The 11,271-nt window shown below is 35.0% G+C and overlaps 1 protein-coding gene across 1 annotated transcript in view; it reads right to left on the minus strand.

Annotated features, from left to right (window-relative positions):
- Nucleotides 1–8,096, minus strand: part of LOC104669232 (sperm-associated antigen 16 protein) — a 677,326-nt gene extending 669,230 nt beyond the window's left edge. The window contains exon 1 of the mRNA XM_010372153.2: nucleotides 7,973–8,096. The gene's annotated coding sequence lies outside the window, so the exon portion shown is untranslated. The remainder of the gene's footprint in view (nucleotides 1–7,972) is intronic.
- Nucleotides 8,097–11,271: the final 3,175 nt, after the last annotated feature.

Here is an 11,271-nt window from a genome sequence, read left to right on the forward strand (position 1 = left end):
CATTCTAATTTAAATTTATACCACCATAACTGCAATAATATATAAAAACTCTGCTCCTTCAAAAGCTCCATCTCCACCCCCTCAATTTTTGATGTCACAAAATTATATCTTTATATATTGTTCAAAAATATAAACATGTATTTTAAATTTATTAGTCTCTTAAATTATGTACAAAACAAAATTAGAGTTACAAAGCATGATATGAGCTTTTAGACAAATTTAAATATATATATATCTCTTAAAGCATGTAGAACACAAAAAGGGCAGTTAAAATGCATTGTTACAATAATACAAGCTTTTATAATTTTCCATGTATTTTCCTTTATTAAGATCTTTATTTCTTTATACAGCTTCAAGTTACTGTCTAGTGTCTTCTCATTTCACTCTGCAGGAGGATTTCTTCCAAGTCAGGTCTAATAGTAACAAACTCTCCCAACTGTTGTTTTCCTGGGAATGTCTTAATTTTGCCCTCACTTTAAGGATAGTTTGGCTGGATATAAGATTCTTGTTTGATAATGTTTTTTGTTTTTGTTTTTCTTTAGCACTTTGAATTTCAGCCCACTGCCTTCTGGCCTGCAACGTTTCTGGTGAGAAATATACTGATAATCTTACTGATTATTCCTTATAAGTAATATATTGATGTTTTCCTGTTGCTTTTAAGATTCTGTCTTTGTCTTCACCTTTTAAAGCTTTGATTATAATGTATTTCAGTTTATGTCTTTTTGAGTTCATCATCCTTTAATTTTGTTGGATTTCTTGAATGTTTATATTAATGTCTTTTATCAGATTTGGAAAGGTTTTATCCATTGTTTCTTCAGGTTTTCTCTTCTTTCTCCTCTCCTCCTGTGACTCCTTGTGTCACACAGGTCCCTTAAGATTCTGTTTACTTTTTTCAATTCTTTTTCCTTCTGTTTCTTGATTTCCATTGTCATATCAAGTTTACTGACTGTTTCCTTTGCTTGCTGAAATCTGCCTTTGAAGTGCTCTAGCAAATTTTTTATTTAAGTTGTTGTACTTTTCAGTTCCCAATTTTTTTTAACTTGTTAGGTTTTGTATCCATTGAATTTTTTTCATTTTGTTCACATATCATTTTCTTGACTTTCTCTACATCTTCCTGTAGTTCTTTGATCATTTAACACAATTATTTTAAAGCCCCTCTGTAGCAGATCCACCATCAAGTCATTTTGGGGATTTCCTTTTTTCCTTTGGACAAGACATAGTTTCCTGATTTTTTTGTATGAACTGTGATTTTGGATCTAATAACATAGTAACTCTAAAAATTAGATTCTCCCTCTTACTTAGAGTTTGCAGTTGTGTTATTTCAGTCAATGATTTTGCTTTTTATATTGTTGTAAGGGGATTCTGTTGTAAGCTATCTCTGTGCCAAGAATCAGCCTGAAGTGTAAACTTAAGGACTCTCTTTTCTAAGCCTGTGTCAAAGGAAAGGCAAGGCACAGGCTTAGAAAAGACAGTCCTTAAGTTTACACTTAGTAACTTAGTCATTTACTAATTTTTACCATATGTGCAGTTACTTTGAATGTCCAACTTTTTAATATCTAGCTATCAAAGGGGGGAAAACAGAAAAATAAAGTAGGAGAAGGGTACTGGCCCTTTAATCTTCTGGAAGTCACTTCAGCCAGCAGGGAGGGGCTTGCAATAATAGATAGAGATGCAACAATGACCACTCACCTTTTTGCATCCATCTTTGTGGCCAGAAACAGCAATCAGCAATCAGAGCAAAGATTGCCAATATTTGGAGGACAGGTCCTTTTTTGCCCACTCTGGTTCCTGCACGCTCTGTGCAGACTGCTCCAGTAACACGTGCACAGCTGTCTGCCACAGGGGTGACTGTGGGAAATGGGTAGCTACTACTGTGGTTCAGTGCTGAAATGAACCAAAATTCATCATAATTTGCCATGCAAGCTTTCCCCTAGAAGTTGCAAGCCTTTCGTAGACATCAAAGATCCAAAATGTTATGTATGAGACAGATTCTGCCAGTACAGTTGTTGTCTAGGTGGGAAGACAGATTCCTGGTGCTTCCTACTCCACCATATTTCTATAATTATCTCTCCATAATGTTTTAACTACTGTAATTTTGTAATATCCTTTGAAGTCAGGAAGTGTGGGACCTCCAAGTTGTTCTTAAGATTGTTTGGGCTCTTTGTGATTCTCTGTAGTTCCATATGCATTTTAGAATTGCTTTTTCTACTTAAGAAAAAAAAAAAAAAGCTGTGAGCATTTTGATATGGATGGTATTTAACCTGTGGATAGCTTTAAGTACTATGGACAACAATATTAAGTCATCTAATTCATGAAAATGTATGTGTATTTCTTGCCATCTTTATTTTCTTTAGAAATGTTTGTAGTTTTCAGAGAACAAGTCTTTAGTCTCTTGTTAAGTTTATATTTCTATGTATTTTTTGATGCTATTTTAATGCAATTTTTAAAAATTTCCATTTTGGATTTATGTTAGTATATGAAATCAAAACTGATATTTGCATGTTGATTTTGTATCCTGCAACTTTGCTGAATACATTTATTAATTCTAGCAAGCTTTTGTATGTGGAATATTTAGGATTTTCTACATTCCATTTCTTTATTCCCTCTTTGCTCTATAAAGACAACACCATAAGAGTTTCATATGCTAAACATTCAAAAACACTTCTTAAAAGAAGCTAGCAACTATCAACTGCCTCAAAGCTATCATTGAGATATTAGCTGAATATAAGTTATTACATAATTTAATTTCAGTGTCGAAGCTTTACTTTCTTCATATAAAAAGTCTTTTGAGTATCTTTTTAAATCAATACACATGCATACCCACACATAACCTAGGCCATTAAATTTTAATTGGCCTGGTGTACATTAACCATTTAGGGGGTTCCCACTCCTAGAGATCCCATATTAACAAGTTTGGAAAAGTCTGGCATTTGCATTTTTGTAATGCAGTGGCTATAGACAAGCAAAAGTTAAAGTCTACAGCTACAAATCCAAACCTATGGTACCCCAAAGATATATAAACAAAGGCCTTGCTCAATTAGTCTAAAGATTTATCTGGGCATAAATTAGATTTTTTTTTTTCCTGTCACCTAGGCTGGAGTGCAGTGGCACAATCTCGGTTCACTGTAACCTCTGCCTCCCAGGTTCAAGCAATTCTCCTGCCTCAGCCTCCCGAGTAATTGGGACCATAGGAGGATGCCACCACACCCGGCTAATTTTTGTATTTTTAGTAGACACGGGTTTTTGCCATGTTGGCCAGGCTGGTCTTGAACTCCTGACCTCAAGTGACCCACCCGCCTTGGCCTCCCAAAGTGCTGGGATTACAAGCATGAGCCATCGTGCCTGGCCCATAGACTTTTGAAAAACACCTATTGGACTGCTGAAATTACTTATGTTTAAATATTTTAATTCCTCTGTGGAAGGACACTACTCTTTGATTTGTTATGTTCACTCTTACTGATATCTGAGGCTGGCCTCAGGGGTCCGCAGATCTAGTCCTAACTCAGCCATTTACGTAGTTGTATAATCTTGGGAAGATTTTTAAACTACTTCATTAGATAGAGATTTTAGACATATAGGTATATAGATACTGATTTAGATGGGTAAATGCAGCCACAGGGACTGCAAATGTTCTTTTCTACTCTTTTATAACATTTTATCATATATGTCTGAACAATTTGGTCACAGAACTTTATTTTCTTGAGTTATTACAGATTCCTCTCTATTAGTTACATATCTCATGCAGTGCTGTTGTGTATCTCTTTCTAGTATCTACTGAAGTCCACTGTCTATCATCTCCACTGTGATAGCTATCATCTTAGTCATCATTATTATCAGCTTGAAATTTTGTCCGCTTTTTAACTTTCAATCATCTCCATTAGAATCTACGCTCTACAAAAGCAAACCCTGTCCTTGTTACAATTCTGTTCCTTGTGCCTAGGATAATACATGAGACACATTAAAATGAAATGATAAAGAGTAGATTTTCTTTCACAAAAAAAGTACAATGTATGGTATATTCTCACATAAAGAATTAAACTTTGTGTTTGAGATGTTTACTTCTTTAGTGGATCACTTATACTATTTATATATTTCAAAGGAGAAATGATGTCTCTAGCAGGATTTTACTTTTTTAATAAACAATGTTTTCCATATTCCATTACACAGACAGCTATGACTTCACATTTTCTATATAACATGGTATCAATAAAAACTATTTTAAAATACTTAACTTGAATAACCAGAGACAAACATTTAAATTTCAAAGTAAAAGTCACTATCTTTCACTTCTCTAAACTGTGATGCATGGATTGTAAACCCTGAAATAAAACATCTTTTTATTTCAAAGACTTTATAACAACAACACTAAAAAATAAAATACACTGAACCTGTCAAATGCACCAAATATTCTTGCCAGTAACATGTCATTATAACATCAAAAGCATCGAAACTGAGTATTACTGAGTATTACTGACACAAAGAGTTTGTTATCATTTGATCACGATGCCTTTTTGTATATTACATCTCAGTACCTTTTAGACATATTGAGATTCAATAATGAAAACCTAGAATTACTTAGGAAATAGTAATTACAGGTTTGCAAAGATTAGATTGCAACCTCCAGCAGAAAGCTCAAGTGCCAACAGCATGATATCACTATTCAACTGTTTCTTATTATAAGCTGCCTTCAGAAAGTCAGCAGGTGAAATCAAAATCACATTGCTTAACATGTCTTAAGGCCTCTACAGTTTAATGCAGCTGAGCACACCCCAGATGATTTTACTCTAACAGGCTTTCTTGTATTCATCAGGTGAATGAGAAGAAACAAGTCATTGGGCTGTAATACTTCAATTTTATTTCAATGTTATATTTAAGATTTAATTTTGACTAATCTAAGACCACATTAGCTTTCATATTTACTTTAAAATATGAAAGTTGTTTTAATATTTATGAAGTTTACAAAGTTAGATCTCATAAGCTGTCATGTTTAATATGTTTCTGCATTGTTTTACATCGATTATGAAGCTACACTGAGTAGACATAATCTGTAAAGTACTTGTCATGAAAAGCACATTAGAAGACTAAGATGAAGCTAAAATGAGTTTTTATATTTTAACACTCAACTAGTATAGAAAAATAAATAAAAATGAGCAAATCTTTCTCATTTTCCAGCTCTGTATCACTGCAAATATAAATGCATTCAAACTACAGGCACAGTCTTTTCAGGCTTTTGTCCACGTTGACAAGAGTGAATTAAGAAGACTAGCCCCAATATTTTGGTAAAGGATAGTAAGCCAGTGAAATAAAATGCCTAGAATTTGTCTTTCTGTGCTAAACTTAGTATCTGGTATGTCTAAAGAGGTGGTTCCCAAATTTTAAGATTCATAAGGATCACTCAGGGAGGTCCGCAGAGATTATTGCATTTGATCTGAAGTCGAAAAATTGGAACAGGCCTAATTATCTTAGTTTTTGACCAGGATTCCAGAGAGCTATAATAGATTACCTTTTGAGAAACACTAGGTTGGAATTAACTCTCAAGATATCTCTGTGTCCAGTGAGCTGCAGACTTTGCTCCTAACCTATATCATGGCTTCCTGAATATGCAACTGGAATTATGCTACTGTTTCTTGACTGTGGTTTATCATTCTTATGAAGGTAGAGCATTCTCCAGATTCCTGATAATCTGGCCATCTTTTGTCAACCCTTTTTCCTAAGACCACATATGTCTTCATGTTCCTAGTTAGGTCCAAGTCATTCATGCCATCTACATTTGCAGTGATGGTACCAATCTGCAAGTATCTTCACCTGTCCTGGAAGAACCTCCTGCCATATTACATCCACACTGTACAGTGTTGCTTATACTACTATTACTCTCTGTAGTACTAGTCCTAGAGCTATGTGAGGTACCTGATTCCGGGTCCACCTGTTTAGTTTCCTGCCTCTTCCCTACCTGCAGTATGCCTGAAAGTATTACATGAAACTAATGTCTTCATCTGGATATATAATTCTAAAATTATAGAATAGTTATATGACATAATAATTCATACATACATTAAAATTGCTTTATAAAAGACCTGGCCTGAGAAATATCTTATAGAATCATAAATAATCTGGTGGTATCCCACAAAAAGTTCAGTGATATCTCAACAGTGTCAAATTGTCCTATGCACTTATAAGAAAGAAAATAATAAGCTAAATAGCATAAGATTGAAAAAATAGGCCAGAAGCGGTGGCTCACACCTGTAATCCCAGCACTCTGGGAGGCCGAGGCAGGTGAATAATGAGGTCAGGAGATCGAGATCATCCTGGCCAACCAGGTGAAACCCTGTATCTAGTAAAAATACAAAAAATTAGCCAGGCGTGGTGGCTGGCGCCTATAGTCCCAGCTATTTGGGAGGCTGAGGCAGGAGAATGACTTGAACCCGGGAGGGAGAGCTTGCAGTGAGCCGAGATTGTGCCACTGCACTCCAGCCTGGGCAACAGAACGAGACTCCGTCTCCAAAAAAAAAAAAAAAAAAAAAAAAAATGGAAAAAATAATTTTTTGAGTTAGCACAGAATTGACTAATGAACTTCAATATACATAAATACATGTAAAATATTTAGGGAAAACAATCTATGAACATAAGACAGTGGTTTGTAAGCTTTTATTCATTGGCTAGGAAAGGGAACTGGAGTCTCTGTATACTGTTCCCTAACAGTTATTCTACTGCTAACTGAATAAAAACAAATTTATGGTCTTCCTAATCCAGGTTTTGGAAACTCTGCCACCACACCGGAAAACCATTAGCCTGCTCATTAATGTGAAGTATAATTAGTTGTGTTTTAGTGCATTGTGTAGCTTTTTGTGCTTCACAAAATACAAAGCAGAGAAAAAGAGTAAGAAAACAGTAAATAAAAAACCAAGGCAAGAGAGGAATGTCAGTGAATGTGAAACTTTTGAAAGATCAAGCATTCAATGACCATGAGAAAAGATAAAATCATGAGTAATTCGGTAAGGCCTTTATTATCAGATCTCAGTATGTTTAAATACGGCTTAAAACCTTTAACATTTTAGAAGTTTTCAGGAGAAAGAAAATGTACTATTTATTATAACTACAGAAGAAACACAGAAGTGGAGGAAAGAATGTAGAGGAGAGAGAGGTCAGGGAAGATTAGCAGTGATAATATCTTACAAAGAGGGGAGTCAAAAATCCTATTTCTAGAGGTGATGGAAAGGTGATAAAAATACATATTATTTAAATTAAAAACATAATGAAGAAGTTAAAATGGTGATATAACTACATTGGGTGGCTATGAGGAGAGGAGCTGGGAAGGAGGGTAAGAGGGTGAAGTCCTTATCTAGTCTAGCAGAAAAATTGGTGGACTATGTCTCCCATGAGAAAATCATGATTGTTGGAATACTCGTGTTATTCAGAGATATGAAGTAACCACCAAAATAACAAAATCCAGAAAAATTTTAAAGTGGTTGTTTCTAGCTATGGCAATTGGGGGTGGGAGTAGTGGGGCCAATAAATTGCTACCTTTAATTATAGGATCACCTTTACCTTTTTGGTTTACTTTACAGTTTTGATTTTATCTGTTATGAATTGTTTCCAGTTTGGTTTTATGGTCTCTCTCAAGAGTGGCCATAAGCTCCAGCCCTGTTCTGACCTGGAAAGTAAAAAAAAATTGGGCCTGGGCGTTTATAGCATGCCTTTTTGAGGATATTTCTTTATCCCGATGATGGCCTAATGCCTAAGTATCTCACTGTGACCAGGTGGTCCTTTCACAGGAAACTTGTTTATACAGCAGACACCCTTGTAGCTTTTGTGTGATCTGTATTCAGTTTATTCTTGTCAAGACAGCCACTATCCAAAAGAGCTCTGGCTGAATATAAGGTTAGGTTCAGGTGTGTGTGTGTGTGTGTGTCAGGGGAGACACAAAGAGGAAGTGAAGCCACAATGCAAAAAACAGAAGATATTTATTACTCACAGATTCCAGAGAGGTTGGGGTGACAACAGGAGGCCGACAGAAAGACTGGAGGTGGCAGGGAGCTCATCCAGTTTGCAGGAAGCAATGGAGAGAACCTGGGAGGCTACACCATTATTAAGGCCTGTGAGTGTTACCACTTAGGCTTGCCCTCAGAGGTTGTGGATTAGCTAGTTTAAAGAAAACACGTGTGAAGGGAGAACTGATTTGCATAATTCTAATATTGAACACTAGGTTTTCTCGTGGTTAGCAGCTGTGGGGTATGTTGAGTTTAGGGTTAGTGAGATGAGGAACAAGCAGGCTATATTGCAAGCAACCACACGTGGAAGAGAAATTTTAACTAGGTTATGACCAGGTTTTAAATAACTATGTCAGCCCTAAAAATAAATGTAGAGGCAGCAACTATGATAAAAAAAATTTATAACATTTACCATATAAGTATATTTTCTTTAGTAAAAAAAATTAACAATTGAAGTAAATAAAATTTAAAATCCATTATTGTTAATTATATCAATTAAATGCAGAGACCAAATATATTTTTGTAGTATAAACATAAAAATGCATTATGCAATCTTAAATAACTTTCTGAATCATATTGAAGGCTGAAAACAGACTTTAAATTGCATTTAACAGAACAACAGTGCAGGTCCAAGAACTAGATGACCCAAGGAGTTATCATCTGTGGTCTAGAAGTTGGCCATAATTAGGAAGCTGTTATGATGAGGATGCAACCCATATCAAGGGAAGCATTATTCTGGTAAAACACTCTACAGATATCAGATAATTCTATCAGGTGTCTGCCAGTAGGAAAACCTTAGAAACATAGCCTACACTCCTTTTGACCTTCCAAATTTTACTTAAGTGCATCTAATTGGCAGAACCCAAATTATGAACAGAACTCAAGCTTCAAGTGGTCCTAGGAAACAGCCTGTGCAGCACAAAAGGTTGAATAGAGAGAGGTGAGGAAGTGACTCAATTCACCATCCACTATGACCAATGGCTAAATAAAGGAACATGAATTTTTAACCAGTTGGAATTTGCCAACAAGAGAACATACCATTAAAGAGAATTCAATACTTGTAAAAACATCAGTAAAAACTTTATTGTAATAAAATATTATTTTAATTTTGTGCAAATAGCTTTCTATAATAAAAATTGATATATTCCATTTCATTCATTTATAAAAGTCACAGCAGGTAACATAAAGGTATGCTTTAATTTCTTCATTTGAAATTGTGATACATATTTCAATTTATTGTCATTTTACACTGTTTCATGTAACATTGAAATTGAAGTTAAATTGTCTCTTTGAATGCAGGCAGCTGGCATTACTAATCTTGTTAAGGAAAATAAGTGCTTGCATAACTGTAGCAATGTTAATCTTTACAAATACTTTGTATAATGCTTTCTGTGTTTACCACCTTAACAACTCAGGTTTCTTGGAATACTTGTCCTGCAAAGTAAAAATTAATTCTTATTTTCATGCCTGTTAGTCGACATAGTTATTATTTCTAGGATACAATAAGTATTCCACTTGGCTTACTATAAATACACAAAATATTGAATAATGTTGGGCCTCAGGATACAATGCAACAGGGCTAGATAGGTTTATGTGTGGCAAATAAGATTAAAACTCCCTCAACCAGAGTTTTACTGATAATAAGTCATGGATTCCGCTACAAATAAAACACATTTATTGAGTGTCTACATAGGCTCTTATAATGTAAGGCATATAAAAAATCGGAGAACTTAGGGAGAGAATTGGTCAAGAGAAAACTCAGTCTTCAAAATAAATTTACAGCCTAAGTAAAAAAATGACAAAAAGGAAAGGAGAACACAATAAAATCAAACTTATAAAAAGAATATCTAGGTAAGATTCAATAAACTAGGATATTTTCACTAAAAATTACAGCTAAATACCCAAGATCTTCAAGTGAAGCAGTTTAAATCTAATAAGTTTGTTTTATTTAACCTATAGTATACAACATATTCTCATTTCAAATGAAGAACCATAAACTGATACTAGACACTAGTTCAGCTATATGGAGGACAGAGTTTTAACACAGCTTTTCTCTGGGTGCTATCAGGATCATCACTTATCTGCCCTTGTCACGTCCCCCTTACAAGATCCCGAAGCTTCTAATCTACCACACCTAGCACAGATTCACAGGTCTGGGATAGGAAAGCTTGTTTGGATAACTGATAATGAAAACCATCAAATTTCATTTATGCTGCCGGGATATGTTAACGGGAGAATACAGAAAAATATAAAATGGCCATTAAATATAAATATATTTATATATTATAAATATATTTTAATTTATATATTTATATATTAATTACATCTCCTATTTCTCTTCTCTCTCTCCTTCACCTCTCTCTCCTCTCTCTTATCTCTCTCCTTCCCTCTATCTCCTTATATCTTCTCTCTCCTCTCTCTCTTCTCTCTTCTCTGTTCTGTTTCTCTTCTCTTTTCTCTTTCTCTTCTCTCCTCTGCTTTCCTGTTCTTCTCTCTTTCTCTCTTTCTCTCTTCTCTATTCCTCTCTTCTCCTCTGCCTTTCTCTTCTATTGCCTCTGCCTCTCTTCTCTCTCCTCTCTTTCCTTTTCTCTTCCTCCTTTTCCTCTCTCCTCTCTACCCCCTTTATATTAAATATAAATGGCCATTATATAAATATAATAGCAAAAGGAGAAAAGTAGAAAATAAATGGGAGCAAATACAGTTTTTCTGACTTTTTGTTTTTGTTTTTGTTTTTTTGAGACAGAGTCTCACTCTGTCGCCCAGGCTGGAGTGCAGTGGCATGATCTCGGCTCACTGCAACCTCTGCCTCCTGGGTTCAAGCGATTCTCCTGCCTCAGCCTCCTGAGTAGCTGTGACTACAGGAGCCTGCCACCATGTCCAGCTAATTTTGTATTTTTAGTAGAGACGGGGTTTCACCTTGTTGGCCACGATGGTCTCGATCTCCTGACCTTGTGATCCCCCTGCCTAGGCCTCTCAAAGTGCTGGGATTACAGGAATGAGCCACCATGCCTGGCCCTGAGAGGCATTTTAACAAGTAAAGAATGAAGCAAATGAAAGCATTTTTTCATACACAAATAAAACTAAAAAACTGTTGTTTTTTACTTAAGCCCTATGTAAGAAATTTTCTATTTATATTACACATCTAAAAAAGAATTAAATTGATCATCTAGGTGTTAGTAATTATATCACATGTATTGATTTCTGAATATGGGAAATTACACAAGATTATGTATAATAGTCCGTATACTTACTTTCAGATTTCCTTTCTTATTTATATGTTAAT

The sequence above is a fragment of the Rhinopithecus roxellana genome, chromosome 14 (genome assembly GCF_007565055.1).
Source record: "Rhinopithecus roxellana isolate Shanxi Qingling chromosome 14, ASM756505v1, whole genome shotgun sequence".
Lineage (NCBI taxonomy): Eukaryota > Metazoa > Chordata > Mammalia > Primates > Cercopithecidae > Rhinopithecus > Rhinopithecus roxellana.